This window comes from Octopus sinensis, linkage group LG14 (assembly GCF_006345805.1).
Source record: "Octopus sinensis linkage group LG14, ASM634580v1, whole genome shotgun sequence".
Taxonomy (NCBI): domain Eukaryota; kingdom Metazoa; phylum Mollusca; class Cephalopoda; order Octopoda; family Octopodidae; genus Octopus; species Octopus sinensis.
The window spans coordinates 12,027,303-12,038,399 of NC_043010.1; the positions used below are offsets into that span (position 1 = coordinate 12,027,303).

At 33.3% G+C, this 11,097-nt stretch overlaps 1 protein-coding gene across 2 annotated transcripts in view; it reads right to left on the minus strand.

The window, feature by feature from the left end:
* LOC115219231 (putative protocadherin beta-18) overlaps positions 1 to 11,097 on the minus strand; it is a 200,372-nt gene that overhangs the window by 141,991 nt on the left and 47,284 nt on the right. The window contains exon 2 of one of the 2 annotated variants that reach the window (XM_036508628.1): positions 8,834 to 8,932. The exons of the other annotated variant lie outside the window; for it this stretch is intronic. The gene's annotated coding sequence lies outside the window, so the exon portion shown is untranslated. The remainder of the gene's footprint in view (positions 1 to 8,833; positions 8,933 to 11,097) is intronic. 2 annotated transcript variants of the gene reach the window in all.

An 11,097-nucleotide genomic window follows, 5' to 3' on the forward strand; every position in this document is an offset into this window, starting at 1 on the left:
CCTGTGGGCAATAAAGAAATATATATCATCTCTCCTTAGTCACCATCTTGCCTTTGACCATCAACACCACTACCATTTCAACACCTACCACTCTACACCACCTTTACCATCGCCACCACCTGCCTCCACTATCACCACCACCACCTATCTCCACCAACACCACCACATTCTTCCACCACCTACCTCTACCATCACCACTATCTACTCTCACCATTACCACCACCTTCCTCCACCATCGCCACCACATTCCTCCTCCATCATCACCACCCTGTTCCTCCACCATCACCAGCACCTACTCCCACCAACACTACCACCTTCCTCCACCACCACCACCACCACCACCTACTCCCACCATCATTACCACAAACTTCTCCCACCACAACCACCTACTCTCACACCATTAGGACCCTCCTTTCCCCACCATCATCACCACCCGCTCACAACGTAACCCCCCCCCCCCCCGCTTACTCCTCCCACTGCAAACCAACTACTCCCAACATCAGCACCACTTTCTCCCACCACTCTCACCTTTGCCACAACCAACATCTTACCATTCACCCCCACAACCACCACCACCACCACCACCACCACTACCATCACCATCACCGTTCCCAAACTAATTAGATTGCTCTCTTCGTGTTTCTATTTTCAAACAGCTCAACCAAGTTTCCCTTGTAAAAATAAAGTGCACAGTTTAAAATAAAACTATTCTACAATCAACAATATTTGTTTTTTAAGGATTAAATCACTCCATTTTTCATTCACACTTTCTCACAGTTATTCTTTTTATATTTTTTTCTCTCTTTCAGTCCTTCCCTCCCTCATCCCCCTATCTCTCTCTTGACTTTCAGACACACTTTTCACATAGATGCACACATTTGTGTAAGCATCATATATAACTTGCGTATACATATATTAAACATCATATACAGATATGAATATTTTCAGATCTATATTTCTCACCATATTTACATACAAATACATTCACACACACATGCACACACACACACACATTATATATATATATATATATATATATATATATCATCATCATCGTTTAACGTCCGTTTTATATATATATATATATTATATATATATATATATATACATGTACATGTGTGTGTGTGCGTGTGTGTGTGAACATATTTGTATGTAAATATGGTAAGAAATATAGATCTGAAAATATTCATATCTGTATATGATGTTTAATATATGTATACACATATATATATATATCATCATCATTGTTTAACGTCCGTTTTATATATATATATATACACACACACACATATATATATATATATATATACACACACAAACACACACATACACACATATATATATATATATATAATACATATACACACACATACACACACACACACACTCACACACAGATAGACACCTTTATGTGCATATTATATATACATACATAATATATGTCTATGTGAGTGTTTATAATCATATGAATATTTGTATTATAATATGTGTACAGTCATACATAATATACCAAATTTATCTTTGAAACAGAGAGAAACGTAAACGAAAGTAGCTGACAAGATCTGTTTTTCTAAGCAAAAACCACCAAACACACCTACACATACACACACACATGTATTGACACTAGCATGTACACACAATATGAACACACATGCACCCACATATTTCCACTGTGTTGCAGTAAACTCCATCACTCATTAATACAACAGCTGCAGTTTCAGCTTGCCTGAGCAATTGTTTCAAAAACATGAACGAAAAATTTCAATACTTTGAAATCTTTTTTTATTATCATATCTTGGATTTATAACAAGCACCGTGTTTTGGACGTGGTTTGGGAATTTTTGGGTTATTTAGAACAATAAGTTCTCAATGAATGAAGTGTCTTCATAAAATCATCCAACACCCTTGGGAAAGGCATGAATTCTATAAGATCATGTTTTCTAGATTTTTGTAAGTTCAATATTTTACTACATTTTAAATGTTTGCCTTTTTTTTTTTTTACATCTAGGGTAGGCAGGGTGTTTTTATGAATTTTTCCAGTTTTTTTCTTTTTTAATAGAATTTTCATTGCTTTTCTTGTATATTTACATTCGTTAGAATGGATGCCTTTTGTAAATTTTGGATAAATTGCTTTCACAGATGGGTGCCTTTCTTATTATTAGTCATTCAGCTATGAAGAGTAAACAGAATTTTTTCGTATTTTTATTAGGTCTTTTTTTTTCCTTAACGAAGCTGAACCAAGCAAAATTATTTAATGTTATTTACCATAACTAGGAACACAATACATTAATGAAAGAGCCCACAAAGGAAATTCCTCTTGGTCAATCAAACCATGAGAAATAGTTGGCAGATCCTCAAAAACACACTACCATATTGAAAGATAGACCCAACTGATAGTGTAGCCTTAGATATGCAAATCCAAGAACAATGTTAGGATGGTCACAACTGGAATACATGGTCTGCTCGATTATAGTTAAACTGGAGAAAACAACATCAATAGCAACATGTTAGCTATGGTGATGCTCAAATGCTTGATCATGAGTAAGCTTGGTAGTCTAGCATCCAAATAATTACTTCAACTAAATGATTTTTTAGCAGAAGGAACTAAATCACTGAGAGCTGTCTAAAATGAGGTTAAGACAAATTATAGTGACATTTAGCCCCCCCCCCCCAAGAATATATGAGGGGGTACAGAAACGTTACTGGTTTTAAGGGTATCGTGAATGGCTTGGTTGGAGGCCCAACTTTCCAAGTTCTTTTACAGGGCTTAGAAAGACTGAAGGACGACTGCAATAAATGTGTGGATCTGAGATGGGAATATGTTGAATAAAATCATAATTAACTGATTCTCTTGTATTCTCTTTTGCTCAAAGCCAGAACTTTTCAGCACCCCCTCGTCTGTATGTATGTATGTATATGTATGTGTGTGTGTATGTATGTGTGTATGTACGTATGTTGTATGTATGTATGCGTGTGTGTGTATGTATGTATGTATGTGTGTATGTATGTGTGTATGCATGTATGCATGTATGTATGTGTGTATGTATGCATGTATGTATGTATGTATGCATGTATGTATGTGTATGCATGTATGCATGAATGTATGTGTGTATGTATGCATGTATGTATGTATGCATTATGTATGTATGCATGCTTATATGTAAGTATGTATGTACAAGGGGGCTGCTGGAAAGTTCCTGGCCTTAAGGGTATCAAGAAAGACCTCGTTGGAGACCCAAATTTTCTAAGAAAATATACTGACTGTATGTTTCTAGTAATTTTTTAAATAATCAAGGATTTGGAGGGATTTATAATGATAATAATAATATAATGAAATTATTGTATACAGTGCTCAGGTGCACCACAACTTGTTAAAAGTGCGTATAAAGTATATGCAGTAATGTACAAATATCTGGAAAGCGAACAATGTATGAGTCAGATACATGCTTGTGTGTGTATGGAAGGGAGAAAATCAGGTGTAGTGTTGGCAAATCTCAGGAAGCATGGAAGTTTTGAAGGATGCAGTGCTCCAACAACTAACAACTGATGCCGGCAGTTTGTTCCATGCTTCAGCAACTCTTAGCGTGAAAAATGTTTCCAAAAGTCATGGGAGCTGTGCTGTTTTCTGACTAAAATAACTTTTTGTTTCATTATTAAGATGGTATCAAGAACATAATTAATAAAAGTTTATTATATAAGATCATGACAGAAATCTTTAATTTTTCTTTGAAGCATTGTAAAACAGATGGTTTTGTACTAAAGTACCGAGATGTTCTCTGATGGGTTAGTGTAATGAAAATTAAATAAGCAAACTCTCGATTTTGTGTAATTTCTATTTCTATGCTGTAATGTCTAATTAAGAAATCACCCACTATTTATGATTAATTATATTGTAAAGGCTAATTTCACTTTTGAGACATAGGTGACTCTAACGTTAATTTAATGGTCTACAAATAGATTTAAGTATGGCTGTGTGTTTCAGAAGACCCCTTTGCAACTGTATAGCTTCTTGGTGAAGATTTCAGAGTGTATGTTCAAATCATTTGATCACCACTAAGTGCTTTCGATATTGAAAATCTCTGTTCTCATCTTTTGACTATATTATATATGTGTATCATCATCATCATCATCATCATAATCATCATCATCATCCTTATCATCATCATCATCATCATCATCATCATCCTCATCACTTGACGTCCATCATCCATGCTAGCATGGATCGGACATTGTGACCAGAGCTGACAAGCTGGCATGGCTGCACCAGAATCCAGTCTGATTTGGCATGATTTCTATGACTGGATGCCCTTCCTCATGCCAACCACTTTGCAGAGTGTACTGGATGCTTTTATGTGGCACTGTATGTATGTATGTATGTATGTATGTATGTATGTATGTATGTGTGTGTGTGTGTGTCTTTGTGTCTGTGTCCTCTACCACAGCTTGACAACTAGCATTGGTTATTTTACATCTCCATAGCTTAGCAGTTCAGCAAAAGTGACTGATAGAATAGATAACAGGCTTATAAAAAGAAAAAGTACTGGGGTTGATTCGTTCAAATAAAAAAAATCTCTTCAATGTGGTGCCCCAGCATGGCCACAGGCCAATGACAGATAAACCATAACAACACTGTTTGCTACATAATATGGCTGTTGCAAACAGGAAGTATTTATTTAAGGATTGCACCAAAATATTCCACTCGTAGCAAATCAATAAAACAGAAGTAAATGTATTTTTAAAATAGAAAATAATTCTAACTAATTTTGTTTGTATGATCTTTTGAACTAAATAGCACCAACAAGAATTTATTACTTTGCCCATTTAACCCTTTAGAATCCGGATCACTCTATCAAGTGAAATGCTTATTTAACCCTTTTGTTACTAACCCGGCTGAAACCTGCTCTGGCTCTGTAGTACAAAGGTCTTGTTTTCATAAGTTCTGAATTAAAATCTTCCACCAAACCTTAGTCACAATTTATATTCCTAACACTAGCTTAATGATAACTAAGTTATTTTACTAAATTCTTTGTTATATTTAAAATAATTGAAAGAAACACAGAGCATCCCAAAATAAATACAGTAACAAAAGGGTTAATCACTGTTTTGAATTAACCATGCATTATCTCATAGCTTAGAAATTTCGATGATTAAAGTAGTTATTATTTTCAGAATGACATTGGAGGGTAAGTGTGAGAGGCCAGATCTAGCCAGTTTGAACATAAAACAGGTGGAATATTTTGGCAAGATCTGGCCAGTTTAAATGCTAAAGAGTTAAGGGTTAATTCAAAATAGTGATTAACCCTTTAGCATTTAAACTGGCCATATCCAGCCAAAATTATTCTGCCTGTTTTATGTTCAAACTGGCCATATCTGGTCTCTCACACCAACCCTACAATATCGTTTTAAAAATTAACAGCTACCTCATCAGAATCTCATAGCTACAAGATAATGCATGATTAGTTTAAAACAATGTGGATAAAAAAGCATTAGTTTTGGCAGAATAATGTGAACACTAAAGGGTTAAATAAAAATTTCATTTGATAGAGTGATCTGGTTGCTAAAGGGTTAAATGGGCAAAGTAATAAATTCTTGTTGGTGCTATTTAGTGCAAACGATCATACTTTCAGCAGGTTGAGCCACCTTGTAGGAGCTTTCTTTATTGGATGGTAAAGTTAGCTCAATCCTGGTAGGACAAACACATGAACAATAGAATTCTGACCAGGAGTCTCCCTCATTAATGTCCAGGGTTAGCATAACATGGATTATATTTGGCTTCGTGGAGGCGCAATGGCCCAGTGGTTAGGTCAGCGGACTCGCGGTCATAGGATTGCGGTTTCGATTCCCAGACCGGGCGTTGTGAGTGTTTATTGGGCGAAAACACCTAAAAGCTCCACGAGGCTCTGGCAGGGGATGGTGGTGATCCCTGCTGTACTCTTTCACCACAACTTTCTCTCACTCTTACTTCCTGTTTCTGTTGTACCTGTATTTCAAGGGGCCAGCCTTGTCACTCTCTGTGTCACGCTGAATATCCCCGAGAACTACGTTAAGGGTGCACGTGTCTGTGGAGTGTTCAGCCACTTACACGTTAATTTCACGAGTAGGCTGTTCCGTTGATTCGGATCAACCGGAACCCTCATCGTCGTAACCGACAGAGTGAAGAAATATTTGGCTTTACTTTTGTAGGAGTGGTGGGGGTAGGGTGTGGGTTGAGAAAGATTTGGCTGTTATTTCTAGCAGATCAATCAAGCAAGTAGATGTTCATCATGTAAACTGATGCAAATTTGAATAACTCTTTGAACTCATGGTCGTATGCTTAGATACACAACTAATGGGTAGATAAAATAGTCATTTTTGCTTCAAAATTAATATCATTAAAACCATTATTGATCATTATCATTAAAACAAAATAATTTTTGAAATTATTATCAAAATTATTATAAAATCTTAATAAACAAAATCATTACTGAAGTATGAGTAATATAGATAAATTGCTATTTCCGCAAGCAAGTGAATCAGCTGTTATCTCTGAAATGTTATATTAATTCTAAGATCAAATAAGATAAGATAATTATTAATTTGCCAAGTGACATTGGGAATATAAATATATTCACACACACTCTCCCACACACATATGTATGTGTGTGTATATATATATATATACATATATATATACATATATATATACATATATATATATATTTATATATATGTATATATATTTACATATGTTATATATACACACACACATATATAGATACATATATATATATATATATACATACATATATACGTATATATATATATATACATACACATATACATATATATATATATATACATACATATATACATATATACATACATATTACATATATATATATATACATATATATACATATATATATATATATATATACATATATATATATATATATATATATATATTTATATGTATATATATATATAATATATATATATATATACATACATATATACACTTTATTTGTTCCACATCCTCGCGTTGTTGTCTTTTTGTTTTCTTGTTTGGATTAACTTTATATACATACATATATATATAAATAAATATATATATGTGTGTGTGTGTGTGTGTGTGTGTGTGTGTGTATGTATGTATGTACGCATATATATTCATGGGAATAGAGAATATGAAAACAAGAAATAGACTAACGTATATATATAAAAGACAACGTACTTGGATCTGATGTAGAAGCACTCATTTTCGTCTTTTTTTTCAATTCCTGAGTTTAGTCACAGAATTGCAGACGTGTATGTACTTACTTTGAGGAATTTTCTTTTATTCTCTTTTTCCGTTGATCATAATATCAAGTTCAGCACATATTTTTTGTCTAGTAAATTATTCTATTGATTAAAATTCAATGAAGAGTTGCATTTTAAGTTTTGACATAAAAGAACAGAACACGGTATGCCATTTTATGTGAAATAAATTGTGTAGTAGGAAGCCTGCTTCCCACTGCATTCTGAGATCAACCCCACTTCATGGCACCTTGATCAAGTATCGTCTAGTGTAGCCCTGGGCCAACCAGTGTCTTGTGAGTGAACTTGGTGGACAGAAACTGAAAGAAGCCTGTGAAGCCTGTTATATATATAATGTTGCCACTTGATATGAAAATTTTTGTATTAATGGAAGACCTCTATAATTGGCTGATGAGTACTCAGCATTTTAAAATGATGTAGTACGAAACGATCGTACCAAATTACCGGAGTCATCCTAGTTGCTTATTTTGATTATAATCACCCCAAGGATTTTTATAGATAACACCATACAGAATTCTGGTGCATCTAAATTAAGTACCATATTCATTTGAATCTAAATTTTTGCTGAACTTATATATATATATATATACACACTCATATATATATCCACACACACACACATATATATATATACATAGAGAGAGAGAGTTTTGAAGTGTAAAGGTGATATTTTTTAAAGTTATTTTTTAAAATAATGTTATAAAATCTTTTATCAGGATGTTACTAACCTTTCTGGGGAAAAAGTATTTTTCTAGTGTGTAAGCAAGCGCTTTCATTTAACCTTATACATGTGTGTGTGTGTAGATAGATATAGGTATAAATATAAATATATATATATATATCACGTGATCACGTGACCGACCAGACCATGAGATGTTGTTACACATTGCTGGTCACAATGCGTTCGCATTATTTTAGCCTTCGAATGATGCCACCCCGAGCAGACCAACAGAAGAAAGAGTGGTGAAAGAGTACAGCAGGGATCACCACCCCCTGCCAGAGCCTCGTGGAGCTTTTTAGGTGTTTTCACTCAATAAACACTCACAACGCCCGGCCTGGGAATCGAAACCGCGAGTCCACTGCCCTAACCACTGGGCCATTGCGCCTCCACACACATATATATATATATACACACACATACATTAGTGTGAGTGAGGAACACATAGACACATACTAACACAAAAAGGCTTCTATGCATTTTCTTTCATTTGTTTTTTGTTTTTTGTTTTTGCTTTTGTTTTTGTTTACCAAATTCCATCACTGAAATTCACAGTGCAAAAAAGGAATGAGGGCTTGAGACATCTTCAATTTTAAATGATATCAATAACAGCTTTTCTATTCACGCTTTATAATTAATGGCTTCTTACATCGGTACAAAATCACAAATTTACTTTACATTCAGAATCGTATTCTCTTGATTTCTGTTTTATAATGTACTTCTTAGTACTTGGTCAAGATATTTAACAACTCTTCTTTGTAAAAATCCATTACTACAATCCACCACCAAAAACAGAGAAAAAAAAATAGCTGTTTTTACCTTCTGAAGGTTAACTGAAGTTAAAGGAAGCCCAGAGGAAAATAGTAGTTATTCCAGGAGCATGACAGCAACATATCCATAGATTTTACCTTAAAATGCCTACATTGTCGATAAGCAAAAAAAAAAAGGAAAAAATTATGGTTTTGCTATAATAAAAATAAAACATTAAAAAAAAACATGAAAACTATCCCAAAACTTTTGATGTCAGGGAATCGAACTCAATGTACTGTTTTACATATTCATACATATACATGCACACACACAAATATATATATATATATATATACATATACACATCAAAAGATACTCAATACATCTAACTTAACATGGATGCCTTGTTAGAATATTGCATTATTAGCCTTGAGAGATGCTCTCATGGAGACATTTGGTGCATAAAAGTGCACGCATTGGATCATAGCAGACAAAATTTGCCTGTCTTTGACACTGGAATTCTAAGAAGGCATCCATGTTTGGATAACTTTAGGTATTAACACTGTTTAAGATTACTTTTTGGCATTAAAACTACCCCCATCACTAATAATTAACACACATACATACATACATACATACATACATACATACATACATATATATATATATTTATTTATTTTTATTGCATTTTTTATTGCATTTATATTTGTATAACATTGTTCGTTTTTTCCTCCCTTGTTTTTGTATATATTTTCTGCTTTCTTCTAAAGAATCTAATACTCTTAGTTTAGTTTTTCTTTGGGGCTGGCCAGATAGGAGCAATCTCAAGAATAATCAGCCGAAATTGTGAGGATAATCTGGTGCTTGACTGAGGAAAGGTAATTTCAAATGACCCGTCCTTGTTTTCTTTGTATCGTCTATCTGGATGTTTTGTTGTCCCTTTTTGTACCACCTAGCTGTCTGGATGTGTTGCATTCTTGTCCCATTTTGTATTTTATATATACATATATATATATATACGCGAGAAAGAAGCAACAAGAATGGATATCCATTCTTGTTGCTTCTTTCTCGCTTATAATCACCCCACATTACTGTTATTGTTAAATCAGTATAGTTTTTTTTGGTGCATCTAAGTTAGGTACATATTCAAGTAAATTTTTTAATTAACTTGAATCTTTATTGCTCTTTATTATATAGATATATATATCTATATATAATAACCAAAAAATAAGCAACAAGAATGGATCTGGTAATTTAGTACAATTGTTTCATACTATAACAATTTATTAAAGCTGCAAATATTACAGCAAATATAATATTTCAAGTAATCTTCACCTAATTTCATATAGGTTTTCCAATAATGTAAAGTTCTCAAATCAATTAGTAACATCTTAGAGAATGTAAATATACCGATAAAGTTGTGGATGTGAGGATATATATATATATATAACAAAAATCAAAGTGTATGACAGATTTCGTAGTTCTTTTAACATAATACATAAAAAATTCATCGAAGTGTTAGGTTTCAAGTGCTCCAATATTACTATCCAAAGAAATGCAGTATTACAAATCCTTGCGATCATTTCAAGGAAATGCATTTGTATTGGGTGAATTTGCCAGCTGATTCAAATGGTCGCATTTCTCTCATCAGAGGTACAAATAAATCGGTTAAAATAGTTTAAAAACTGAGAAAGCTTAAAATATCTCCTACTTACAGAACTTGAAGTCATATCAAGTAGTGTTATATTTTTTTTTTTAAATGTTATAATGTTTTTAAAAAAAGTTCACAAGGATACAGAAAGGCTTTGCGAAGTGGAAAAAGTTCTGAAGTAAAACATTTGTGCGAATGAAAATGAACTTTAAAATATTTGTAAAAATAAAATAAAATGAGTCCACTTCACAAAGCCTTTCTATATTCTTGAAAACTTTTTTTAAAAAATACTATAACATTTTTTTGAAAAAAATATAACACTTCTCGATATGACTTCAAGTTCTGTAAGTAGGAGATATTTTAGGCTTTCTCAATTTTGAAACTATTTCAATCGATTTATTTGTATCTCTGATGAGAGAAATGCAACCATTTTTTTATCGGCTGGAAAACTCGTCCAATACAAATGCATTCCTCAAAATGATTGCAAGGTTTTGTAATACTGCTTTTCTTTGGATTGTAATATTGGAGCACTTCAAACCTAGCATCTCTATGAATTTTTTTTATGTATTTTGTATTCCCATGACAAAGGAACTTGACCTACAATAATCTGTCATCCGCTTTGATTTTACTTATATATTGCTCATATTGAGGTGTGCTGCAACAAAGGGTTTTCTTTTTACTT